General features: G+C 44.1%; 1 long non-coding RNA gene across 3 annotated transcripts in view; it reads right to left on the bottom strand.

Moving 5' to 3' along the window:
- LOC103350002 (uncharacterized) overlaps positions 1-3,478 on the bottom strand; it is a 43,553-nt gene extending 40,075 nt beyond the window's left edge. For all 3 annotated transcript variants that reach the window (XR_011390087.1, XR_011390086.1, XR_007923811.2), the window contains exon 1: positions 3,113-3,478. This is a non-coding gene — a long non-coding RNA (uncharacterized lncRNA). The remainder of the gene's footprint in view (positions 1-3,112) is intronic.
- Positions 3,479-12,047: the final 8,569 nt, after the last annotated feature.

The raw sequence follows: 12,047 nt of genomic DNA, 5'->3' as shown, positions 1-12,047 counted from the left end.
ACTTTAAACATGAAGAAAAGCTAGGTTAAAAATAGAAAGGCAGGTGCTGGCGTTGTGGCATAGTGTGAAGAGCCACTGCCTGCAATGCCGGGGTTGGCTCGTGCCGGAGCTGTTTCCCTTCTGAGCCAGCTCTCTGCTGATGGCCTAGGAAAAGCAGCTAAAGATGACCCAGTGTTTGGGCCCCTGCCACACACATGGGAGACTCAGATGAAGCTCCTGGTTCCTGGCTTTGACCTGGCCCAGACTTGGCTGTTGTGGCTATCTGGGGAGTGAACCAGCTAATGGAAGATCTCTCTTTCTCTGTCTTTTCTCTGTTTCTTTCTCTCTTTCTATAACTCTGACTTCAAATAAAAATGAATAAACATTAAAAATAGAAAGCAAAGGAGGATGTAGCACGTAAAATTAATCATAAGAAAACTGGTGCTGTGGGCAAATTTTTGTTCCTCCAAAATGTTTATGCTGGAACTCTAACCCCACTGTGACTGTATATGGAGATAGGATCTTCAGGGAGATAATTAAGGTTAAAAAAGGCCATAGAAGTGTGGGCCTTATCCAATAGAACTGTGTTCTTAGAAGAACAAGTCAGGGGGCCGGCACCGTGGCTCACTTGGTTAATCCTCCGCTATATGGTATGTGGTGCTCACATACCATATAGGTGCCGGGTTCTAGTTCCGGTTGCCCCTCTTCCAGGCCAGCTCTCTGCTGTGGCCCGGGAGTGCAGTGGAGGATGGCCCAAGTGCTTGGGCCCTGCACCCCTTGGGAGACCAGGAGAAGTATCTGGCTCCTGGCTTCGGATCGGCATAGCTCCGGCCGTAGCAGCTATTTGCGGGGTGAACCAACAGAAGAAAGACCTTTCTCTCTGTCTCTCCTTCTCACTGTCTAACTCTGCCTGTCAAATAAAAAAAAAAAAAAGGAGAACAAGTCAGCCTCTGTCTGTCCCTCTCTCTCACAACATACCTGCTGGTAAGGCTATGTGAGCACATATCAAGAAGATGGTCATCTGTAAGTGAGCAAGAGAGGCTTCACCAGAAACCACATATGCTGGTGTCTTGATCTTGAACTTGTAGCCTTCAAAATGTAAGAGAATAACTTTCTATTTAAGCCAGACTTATGTGGTATTCTGTTGTGGTGGCTGAGCAGAATAACATGGATGGAACAGCTATGTTCGTTCAAATGAGCACCAACATCACACTGACTGGAAAAGAATTGAACAGAATTTTGGCATCCTGTAGGACAATATCAAGTAGGAGGATGTGTGTTACTTGAGATTTTAGAACAAGGACTATTATGAGCAATAAGAACAACATTTCATAACCAAAAAGCATGTTAATCAAGAGAAATGCATTAATACATGGAGGTGTTTTCCCAGATCTTCCTTCAAAGACAGATTTGCTGTCTAGTTGTGTGGAGTGTGATCAGCAAGTAGATTGCTCAGTCAATGTCTTCAGGGCTTGCGTTGGCTTCAGAGAGCAGCCCAGCCAGTCAGACCTTCCCTGGGGTACACTGTGTTTGCAGGGAAGCAGGCTGCAAAGACTCAGATGCTTTGGCCCAAGATGGAATCATGCAAAGGGTGATGCCCACTCCAGGACTCCCCACTAACCGTCAAGCTACGACTCAGGCATAGGTTCTCAAATCAGGAAATTTTATGATGCAGAAAACATGGTCCTTACTAGATCCTTACTTGGAGTTGCATTGAGACTCTTCTAATGGGCTTTGTCAGAGACTTAGTTACGTCTGTGCCCCCAGCTCCTTGGATCTGCTGAGCCTATGGACCAAAAGGGTTTTGCACAGAGCTCTCTTCTGTTCTGGAACACTGGATTTTTGAAACAGCATATATTGGATTTAAGAATATTGCTCCACTTGATCATCAGCTGGCTTGACATCAGCTGCCAAAGAGGCCCCCACAAACTGGGCCTTTTTCTTCTTTTTCATGTTAATTTATTTTCATCCACAAGAGAGAGACAGAAAGGGAGAGGGAGAAGAAGAGAGAGAGAGAGATATGACTTCCATCTGCTGGTTCGCTCCTCAAATGCCTGCAATGGTAAGGGCTTGGCCAGGCTGACGCCTGGGGCCATGAGCTCCATCAGGTCTCCCACATACTTGAAGGGGGCCCGAGTACTTGAGCCACCATCTGCTGCCTCCCAGGAAGTTGCATTAGAAGTGGAGGAGCTGGGACTCAATATGGGATGCAGGTGTCCCAAGCACTTGCTTAACATGTGGCACCACAACAGTTGCCCACCGGGTCTTTCGCTTAGTGGTTGGAGATACAAGGTACAACAGCTTGTCCCTTACTGTAGAGGGAGCTGTAGAGAGAGACTACCCTGATGTATGCTAGATCCTCAGACATGGGAATATGAAATTTTATCGTTGTGGCAAGAGGGTGACTCCCAACACCCGGCAAGAAGAGATTTCATTAGGCTATGTAGAGATCGCATATAACATGGGATATCTGATGTCTTATGATTTTTCGTGATGATTTGGAAACAGAAGTCACAGCTTTTAATTCTAGAATCTTTTCCTAGTGTTCAAATACTGGTATATTTCCTTTTCATTTAAACTATTATCCTGGAAACCTTTGAAGCAGACAGAGGTGAAGCAAGCTGCTCTTAGCCTTGAGCTACAGAGTCCCTCTCGTTTCTATGGCTGAGAACAAGTCTCTTTAGGGTATCTGAACTGCTCACAGGCCCTCAGTTGCTGCTAGGGGAATATCCTTGGAAATGTCATGAAGAGGATCACGCTTAGCTGCAATTGTGGCCTCTCTTCTCGGCAGCGATTCTGTGATAATAAATGTGTTTAAAAATTCATTGCAGTGGAGAATGTGTACATGGTGGATGTTTTGAATTTGTGTCAGTAGCATAAATAATTTCACATTTCAAATGGAATTTCTACTAAGACACTCATGCTGGAACATAATGTAAAACACATATAGATTTGGACAGATACTGCTGCTTTGTTTTAAAAAATTGGCATAGACAAAATTGTGTTATTCATATCAACTTTTTCCATTGTTTTGGAACTGGAAATCATCCCTCTGGCTAGTGTTGAATGAATGTGCCATGAAATGTGCATCTAGCTTAATAAGAAATGTGGGCATCTGACCTCCCAGTTTTACCTTCTCTCCTTCAGGATCTTATTGCCCCTTTCACAGGCTCTGCTCTTCTTTACATATTTTAATTTTTTTGGTGGCCAGGTGGAGCTATCTTACTTCACTGAGTTCTTCTTTGTGTCTTACGGATCATCTTGCGGCAGGTATCTGATCTGAGTTGAAGGATAGGCGAGAGTTTGGGCTGGAGATGTTATACGTCAAGTTGTCCAAAGGTAAAGCTCCAAGAGTTTTAGTCAAATTTGGAATATGAAGTAACAAACACTGGTTCCAGAATGTAAGAGGTCCAATAGCAAAGCCAGCCAACCACAGAATGAGAGATCGAGGTGCAGGAATCCAGACCAAGTGGTCAGGAGAATGAGAGGCCAGAGTTAAGGCAGGCAATACAGCACCTGGGAACATGAGCATTGCTAGGGGCAGATTTGTCCTTAAGATCATAATACTTGTCACTTCACGTGTGACATTAGTGCTTGCCACCCCCACTGGCAACAAATAGAGCTGCGTTTCATTCACATTGTGAGGCATAATTTGTGCTTAAAAATTATACACTGTTATAGTAAATATGAGTCTCAAGCTACAAATTTTGAACAGCTAAACTGAATTTGTATCTTGGTCTCCCTTTCTCTCCTTCGCTAGTGTTACAGCCGATTTCTGGGAGCAAGCGTTTGTTAGATTAAGCATTTCCTGTCATCCATCAGGGCACCCTGCTGAGAGATCAGCTCTCACTGCTCCCTCCATACCCCCTCCAGTGTCTCTGGACCTCCTCAGAACAAGGAGTTATGCTGTTCCCAATACACCAACACCAATGTGGGGGTCTAAGGTTTCGCATCTTTTTCACATGATATTCAGTCTATCAGTAGTCAGTTTCCTCCAGCAAAAATGCAACAAAGATGATAAATACTGGGGTAATGCTTAATTAGCATTATACTTTTATACATACATATATATACACATATGAATGTATATAGCTATCTATTTATGTCTATCTGTATAACTACCTGTGTAAAGTGAGAGACTAAGGAGTTATTTCTTTGCTTTAAAATATTGCCATAAATCAAAATTATTATCCATAAGCAATTAAGCAATTGTTTCATGAAATTGTGAGAGACGGCAAGTCTGAGATATGTAGGGCAGGAAGGAAGCTCAAGCAAGAGTTGCTGCAATCATTTCTGAGATTAGGGTCCAACAGGCAAGCTGGAGACTCAAGCAGTACTTCTGTGTTATACTCTCAAGGCAGAACCCCTTCAGTTGATTGGACGTGGTCCACTCTCGACTTAACACCTGCTGATTGCAAGCGTTAAGCACATCTACACAATCTCTTCATAGCAATGTCTGGATCTGTGCCTGACCAAATAACTGGGAGTTGTCACCGTCCGGCCAGGTTGACACATCAATGGACCATCACCCTGGACTCTGGTACTGTGGTTCCCTGTGCCCAGACACACTCGGAGTGCTGCCTCCTCCACCACTTGCTGCCTCTTCATGCTCCATGGAGGTGAGAGGGAAAGGAGCTGCAGGCTCCCACGTCTGCTCTTAGTTTCCATTTTGTGCTCCTGAACTCACCCAAAAGATCAGCTGTCAACTTCCAGCTGAGTTCCCACCCCTTCCGCTCAGACTACCCTCCTCTACTGGTCACACATCAGGAGCAGGCAGCTTTACGCGTAATTAGTATGTTTTTCTCTGCAAAATCAGCTTCTGTGCAGAGTCTTTGTAGCTATCCTGAGGCCTTGCTTGTGATATTTCAAATTTCTGGCTTTTTCTTCTTTCTCTTGGTTTTCACTTTGGCAACAATGAGTGCAAAGTGGTCTACATGACAATTGGAGAAGGGCCAACTACAGTAATCTCCCCCTTACCCACAGGGCATGATTCCAAGATCCCCAGTGGAGGACTGAAACTGAGGATGGTACAGAACTGTACACCTTAATACTTTTTCCATCTTAACTAAGCACTTACTGTGCACTGTGGCCACAGATTTGTTAGTTTAAGGTGAGACAGCCAAATCAGTATGAATTTCTTTTTCCTTCTTCCCAATTTCATGGATAGAAGATTTTTTCTCCCACTATAGATCTTAGCAATCTCAGGATACGTTTTTGTTCTTTCCTTATTAAGTGGAAAACTCACCTTTGCTCTTAAGGAAGCACTTCACAGCTTCTGTTTGACATTCTGAATTGCCAGCATCACCGCTTTGATGCTTTGGAGTCTCTTTCAAGGAAAATAAGGGTCACTTGAACACAAACACTGCAATACTGGGACAGTCTCGATCTGATAAATGGCTTTCTAGTGAACAATGTGTGGGTACCACACACAGTGTGGATGAGCTGTAAAAAGAGGTAAAATTCACCTTCTGGGTTGGAAGGAAGAAGATTCCATTATGTTACTTGGAACTGCATGCAACTAAAACTTATGAATTGTTTATTTCTGGAATTGTCCATTTAATATTCTCAGGCTGCACTTGACCAGGGGTAACTGAAACCACAGAAAGAAAAACTATGGACAAGGGGAAGTTTCTGTAATACCAAAAAATAAGGGACATTTTTAAAAAGTATTATTTAGCCCTTGAAATTATTACATACCTTCAAATAAATTATCTTTCTCATCTTTCTCTGACCCGTTGGGGCAATCCAGTTCCCTAATTGCATTATTTCAGGTGGTCGTCACCCACAAAACCATAAGAAGGGGCAGTGGCTGACCTTCCTCTGGGCTGAGATAGCAAACAATTTGGTGGTATACTGAGGGGTGAGATACTGAGCTGGCTCCCCGACATTAATCTCCAGTGATGCTGTCTCCTAATTCAAGTCCTGTCTCTGCATCTCTTCTGCCAGAAGCGAGGGGAAAAGAGTCTGTCCCATTGCAGGACCAGGAGACTTCTCTGTTAAGCTCCTGCTGGTTTTCTGAAGCATTCCGATTCCCAATCAGTGTGTGAGCTTACATCACAAGCTGTGAGAACAGGCTGCCTTAATGCTTTTCTTACAGGGAAAGCAGAACAAGGGCAACAACACAGCAATGTCAGTTACAGGACCTCAGCTGCCCTCTGAGAAGTCCTCGCCTCCTCATGGAAGGAGCGCAGCCTTCGCCAAGCACAAGTTCTGTGTGCACTCCTGGGCCTTAAATGTGAATGCAGTGCTCTGAGCATGTCGTTTGGAAATGGGATTTTAGTCTCTTGTCGGCTGGATCTGGTGGTGCTTCGATCACTCCTCTGCATACTTAGAATACCTCTGGGTCCAGGCTACAGGTTGTAAATCTGGTTTTCCGCACTCTTCTCATTAAAGTAAAGGAAGGACAACTCATAATTTTACATGTTGTGTATCACAATGTGACAATTTCATAAATTTGTACATTATGTGATCAACAAACTAGGGTAATTATATTGTCATATCATACGTTTATCATTTTTGTATGGCAAGAAAAAAAAAACCTTTAGCTATTTTGAAATATACAGCTGTCACCCTGCTGTACAATAGAACACCAGAATTGTTCCTTCCATCTATCTGTAACTTTGTGTCTATTGACAAACTTCTCCCCATCCTTTCCTCCCCAAGTCCTGGTAACAACTATTCTACTCTCTACTTTTATAAAGTCAACTTCTGAGATTCTGCATATGAGTGACAATGTAAGGCATTTGTCTTTATGTGTGTGACTTATTTTGAGTAATGGAATGCCCTCTAGGCTCATCCATGTCCCTTTCCTCCCCAAGTCCTGGTAACAACTATTCTACTCTCTACTTTTATAAAGTCAACTTCTGAGATTCTGCATATGAGTGACAATGTAAGGCATTTGTCTTTATGTGTGTGACTTATTTTGAGTAATGGAATGCCCTCTAGGCTCATCCATGTCGTAACATGTGACTGGATTTACACAGAGAACCTAATCTACCAAGAAACTACAAATCCGCATCCTTCCTTTCTCCTCCTTTCACTCTGTATCTGCCTGGGACATTTCAAGAATCTTGTTTAATTTTTTTCAATCACAGCTCAATACTCTCCAAGATTTTGCAAGTCAGCCATGATGTCTGAGAGTCCAACCATCCCCTCTTGAATTTTAGTCATTACCTTCAGTGGATTTGGTTCTAATCACAGGATTTTTAATCAGTACATGAATATATTATATAAGGATCTCTGGATTTTTGATAAACCTCTGCATATATTGGGCTCAAAGTCTAATATAAATACCAAGTGTCTAAAAATGTAAAATTTAATAGCTACTTTAAGGCACCATTCTACTGGGGTGATAGATATTGTATTTGGGATTCTTCTTTTCCAATTTCCCCTAGGGTAGTATTTGAGTTTTGAAGTCACTTGGCAGCAGACATCTGTAGTAAGATTACAGAACATGTGATTCTGAGTTCAATATTGAAGTAAATGTCTATATTTGTGAATGTACATTGGTTCTATTCCTGGTAGACCTGGGGTGATCTAAGGACATTTTCACATACACATGAACATGAACAGTCTTAATATTCTAATAATATGGCTAACAATGCAGAGGGAAGCAATAGATTGTTTAGGTTAGCAGATGAAACTTTGGAGTAAGAAAGGGAATACTTATATTGAAATCTGCCATGGCATAGTAACACTGTTTTGTGGGCCCTCATTTGGGCTTGTGTTTAGCTCCCAGGTTAAGGAGATTATAGCCATAAGTAGTCTGTTTTCAGAAAGGGACACTCAATGGAAAAAACTTCATTGATAAAGCACTCTCCTGTTGCTCAAGGAAGATAAACTCAACCTCAAAATCTTGGAAATTAGATAAAATCCTAAAACAATGGAATTAATGGAGTTCATAGGTGCTGGGAGGAGAGCAGTGAGGCAATCGAATGGAAGAATGTATTTTACAACGTGGTGGTTGTAAAATACTCTACAGTTAAAATGGTGAAGTTCCTGATGTACAAGGGTGCTTCGGAAGGTTCATGGAAAATGTAATTGAAAGATCAACTTTCTTTTGGTGCCAAATTTGAAATTCATGCATACAAGTATGTGTGTGTATGTTCCTTTAGTCTCTATAAAGAAATATTTTATCGGATATCACAGGCAGAACTTGGAGAGACTTTATGGAAACACTTTTACACATTTTCTTGCATATAAGACCAGGATATCTACAGTGGTCTCAGAAGAGTGATTATGAAAATTATATCAAAGTGTACATGAAACTCTGATACTGAGACTGCCATAAATTCCACCCCTTCCCCCTCCCTCACTGCTTGGGCAACTGGATTACATTTCCCAGCACCCCTTGCAGTGCAGTCTGACCATGTGATTGAGCCAGTAGACTGTGAGTGGAATCCACATGGGCTACTCTTAGGCCTGGCCTATCCAAACACCCCAGGGGCAATTCTTCATGTTCCTTTATTTTCCCAATCGACACTTGGAGACCATAGATGGAAAATGGAAGTGACAGAGAAGGGAGGGAATTTTGATGGTGACCCCTTGAAGAGGTATCACTCAACGCTCAGCAACATTCGTTTTGGACTTCACCTGGGTGAGGAGCTTATTGATTTAGGCCCTTGAGGTTCTGCAGCCCTCTTGTTTTAGCAGCAGGGATAGTATCTTAATTAACACAGGTGACCCTGGAGTGGAGGTGAAAGGTTGGTTTCAAACACTGGTGACAACAGGGGATTTAAAGCCCCTCCACACAGGGAGAGGTCCTCCTTGAAGACCCGAGAGGGAGGGTGTGGGGAGAAACTCGGACTACACTGTTACTGGAATTAAGACTTATTCTATGCATCTGCTCTCCCACAATATGGCGCTGAGAAGGGAGTAACAGCTTCTACACAGCTGCCTCCAGTTCAACCAATAAACTGTAGGACCTGCTCCTGATTGGAGGAGAGCAGCGTACTCGGCGTGTGGGTAGCAGAGTTGGGATTGGTGGAAGAGGACTATAAAGGAGGAGAGAGACAACATGCACGGGGAACATCTAAGAGGAACACCTGTGCAGCCCCCGAGAGAGCCGGCCAGCGGTATGCCGCTCCCCCGCGGAAGTGGGGAAAGTGGCAGGGGGAACCGCCCTTCCACGGAGGTGGAAGGGTCGGTAGCCAACCTGGGAAGAACCAGCAGCAAACCCGGGGAGGGCCGAGCAGACAAAAGAACAACGCAGGGTCCTGTGTCGTTCCTCCACGAAGACGGGGAGCGACAGGAGGGCGTAGAACAAAGTCTTTCACACAGGCTTGCTGCCCACTTTGTGTGCATTCTGCACCCACCCACTGCGCTCCCCCACTCCATTCATGCACTGAGATTCTGGATCTGCCAGGGCTGAGTCCCTTCCCTTGATTGGATTAGAAAGGGAAATCCTGAAGACATCAAATCATATCTGTCAGTTTGGCAGAGCTTGCAAAAACCTCCTGAAATGAGATTGTCTGATATTATTTCCCTAGGCCAAAGGCAAATGGCCAGGAGGGGTATATCTGATTTCCTTCTTGAAATACGACTCCCTCTCCCAACTACAGCTATTAGCAAATGGTAAGGAATCAGGTTCAGTTGTCGCAGAACAGGGTTCTTCTTTCTACTCTTCTCTCCTACATCTCAGGAACCAGGGCTCTTGAGCTGTCCCATAGCACCGAGCTCCTGTTGAAGCTGCCTTTGGTTCCTAGTCCCTCCTGGTGCACTCTCTGCCCCCAGGGAAGACCTGTTCTCATCTTCACGCTCAGAATCCCTCTCTTTGCATCATTCCCTCCCTCCGAGCTCTAAGTCTGTGCTCAGCACTTTCATCCTGTCCATAGCAATCTGGTGATGGGTGGATGAAGAGCCAAACACATGACAGTTGTCGGGCAGCCGCAGTTTCTCAGCCTCAGCGATGGCAAAGACCACAGGGAATGTCTGCGGTACTTTCACTCCCTGTGTCTCAGAGGGTTGGGTGGTAAATACCTGAGCTTTTGAAGCCAGCAGACAAAGACTTGTGGTTGCTTTCCTATGTGTCATGATTTTTCCTTTAAAGATTTCAATTTTCACCTTAACTTGGGGGAAGGTGACAATGGTGCTTCCAAGCCCCCTAAAGAACCCTGGTCTCTGGCATGAAGAATTCACTGAGACGAGGTACTGAGCCCAAGTATTTAGAGTGGAGATTTCACAAGGAGCCAGGTAGGTGACTTGGGTTCTGATTCTGATTCTGGTTCTGACACCGACTGGGTGTATGTGTCTGGCAGATCCTCAGTTTCTGGACCCCACTTCCCATTTCACAGCTATATATTTCTCAGTGCTTTTGATGTGTGATCTAAGAGCTCTTAAGAGGCTTAGGTGACTTTTAGGAGCCACATGACCAGGGGATACTGAAACTACAGGCTCCCCATTCCTGCTCCCCACCACCTCATGTTCCTTACATATTTGGGGTGCAGTGTAAGCCTCTAATTAGACATAAGATCCAGGGCTAGCAGATCTGAATATACTGACAGCTGTTTCCAGAGTTTCCCTCTATTGGTTAAACTTGTGTCAGCTACACATCTTTATTTTTCATTCAAAATGTAAAACATTACAGCCACCTTCTCCCTGAGTTCTCTTGGTTGTAACATTCCATGAGGGTCTAGAATGGGTTGGGGTGGGGCTTGGCCCTTGTTGCAAGCTCAGGCAGCAAACACCAGTGGCAACGCCCTAGAACACTGGCCATGGGAGCCTCCACCCATAATCAGAGAAAGGCTGCTCCCTCAGCTGGCCCTTAGGCTCACTGTCACCTCCCTCTGACACACAATGCTCCACAGCTGAGCAACTCAGCCACGTGGGGGCACTTGCAAGGAGATTCCTGGTATCCCCGGTGTTGAAGCCAGCTGGTCTTTCACCCCTTCCATGACTTACGGGCCCTAAAGAATAAAGTAGTGCGTAATGCCCAAACCGGAGTCCCTCTTGAACGCAGTTGTACGTGATGGATGTCACAGTGGGTAGAAATAATATCATGTGCTGCTAATTCTTCTAGAGACGCTTGGGTGAGAATACAGTGTCTCACAAAACGTGAACAAGCTTGCTCTTTGCCGAACTGGCAGAGCTGACGGAGGCCACCAGGTGGCGCATGAGCTGCAGCGATGGCGGGTGGAAAAACAAAACCAAAGAGGAACCAGGTATGAAAAGGCATGGTCAGAACCCATTTCGAGGGTCTTCCTGGGGCTGGACCCTTGCCATATGTCTTTCCCACATACCATGATTCTATAATTACACAGCCTTGGTCTTGTATCTATTTCTAATTTTTTCTTCCATGATAGAAAGGCCCAGGATTTTTGTTGCTTCTCAAATAAAGCAAATAGTAAATGTTTCAGTTCCAGATATCTTCATTTAAACCCTTGGACTCCAGCATAAGTGGACTTTACTTTCAAAGCCCCTACCAAGCCATTATCCTCAAAGTATTGGAGAAAGTCTATGGGCAAATCACATGTCCGATAAAGGACCTGTACCCATAACACATAGGAGTTTCTAAAAACTCAAAAAGCAAAAAGTCCTGTTAGAACATGTACAAAAACATGGACTGGCATTTCATCAGAGATATACAAATGGAAAATAAGGACACAAGAAGGTATTTAAGTTTATTAGTCACAAGAGAATGCAAATTAAAGCCATAATGAAATATTGCTATGCACCTGTTAGACTGGATAAAATTAAAAAAATGGTAACATCAAATGCTGGACAAGGGTGCAGAAAAACTCATGTATTGGTGGGTGAATGTAAAATGGCACAGCTACTCAAGGAAGCTGTGTGGGTGTGGCAATTCCCTTGAAAGCTAAAAATGGCCGTACAGCTGAGTAATTTTGTTCTTGGGCATTTATTCCAGGTAAATGAAAATTTATTTGCATGCAGATTCTTTTTTTTTTTTAAGATTTATTTATTTATTTGAAAGTCAGTGTTAGAGAGAGAGAGAGAGAGAGAGAGAGAGAGAGAGATCTTCCATCTGGTTCACTCTCCAGATGGCTGCAATGGCCGGAGCTGCGCCGATCTAAAGGCAGGAGCCAGGAGCTTCTTCCGGCTCTCCCACGCGG

This window comes from Oryctolagus cuniculus, chromosome 7 (assembly GCF_964237555.1).
Source record: "Oryctolagus cuniculus chromosome 7, mOryCun1.1, whole genome shotgun sequence".
NCBI classification, from domain to species: domain Eukaryota; kingdom Metazoa; phylum Chordata; class Mammalia; order Lagomorpha; family Leporidae; genus Oryctolagus; species Oryctolagus cuniculus.
Note: the sequence above shows the minus strand (reverse complement) of the source record. Positions and strands in the feature narration are given on the sequence as shown.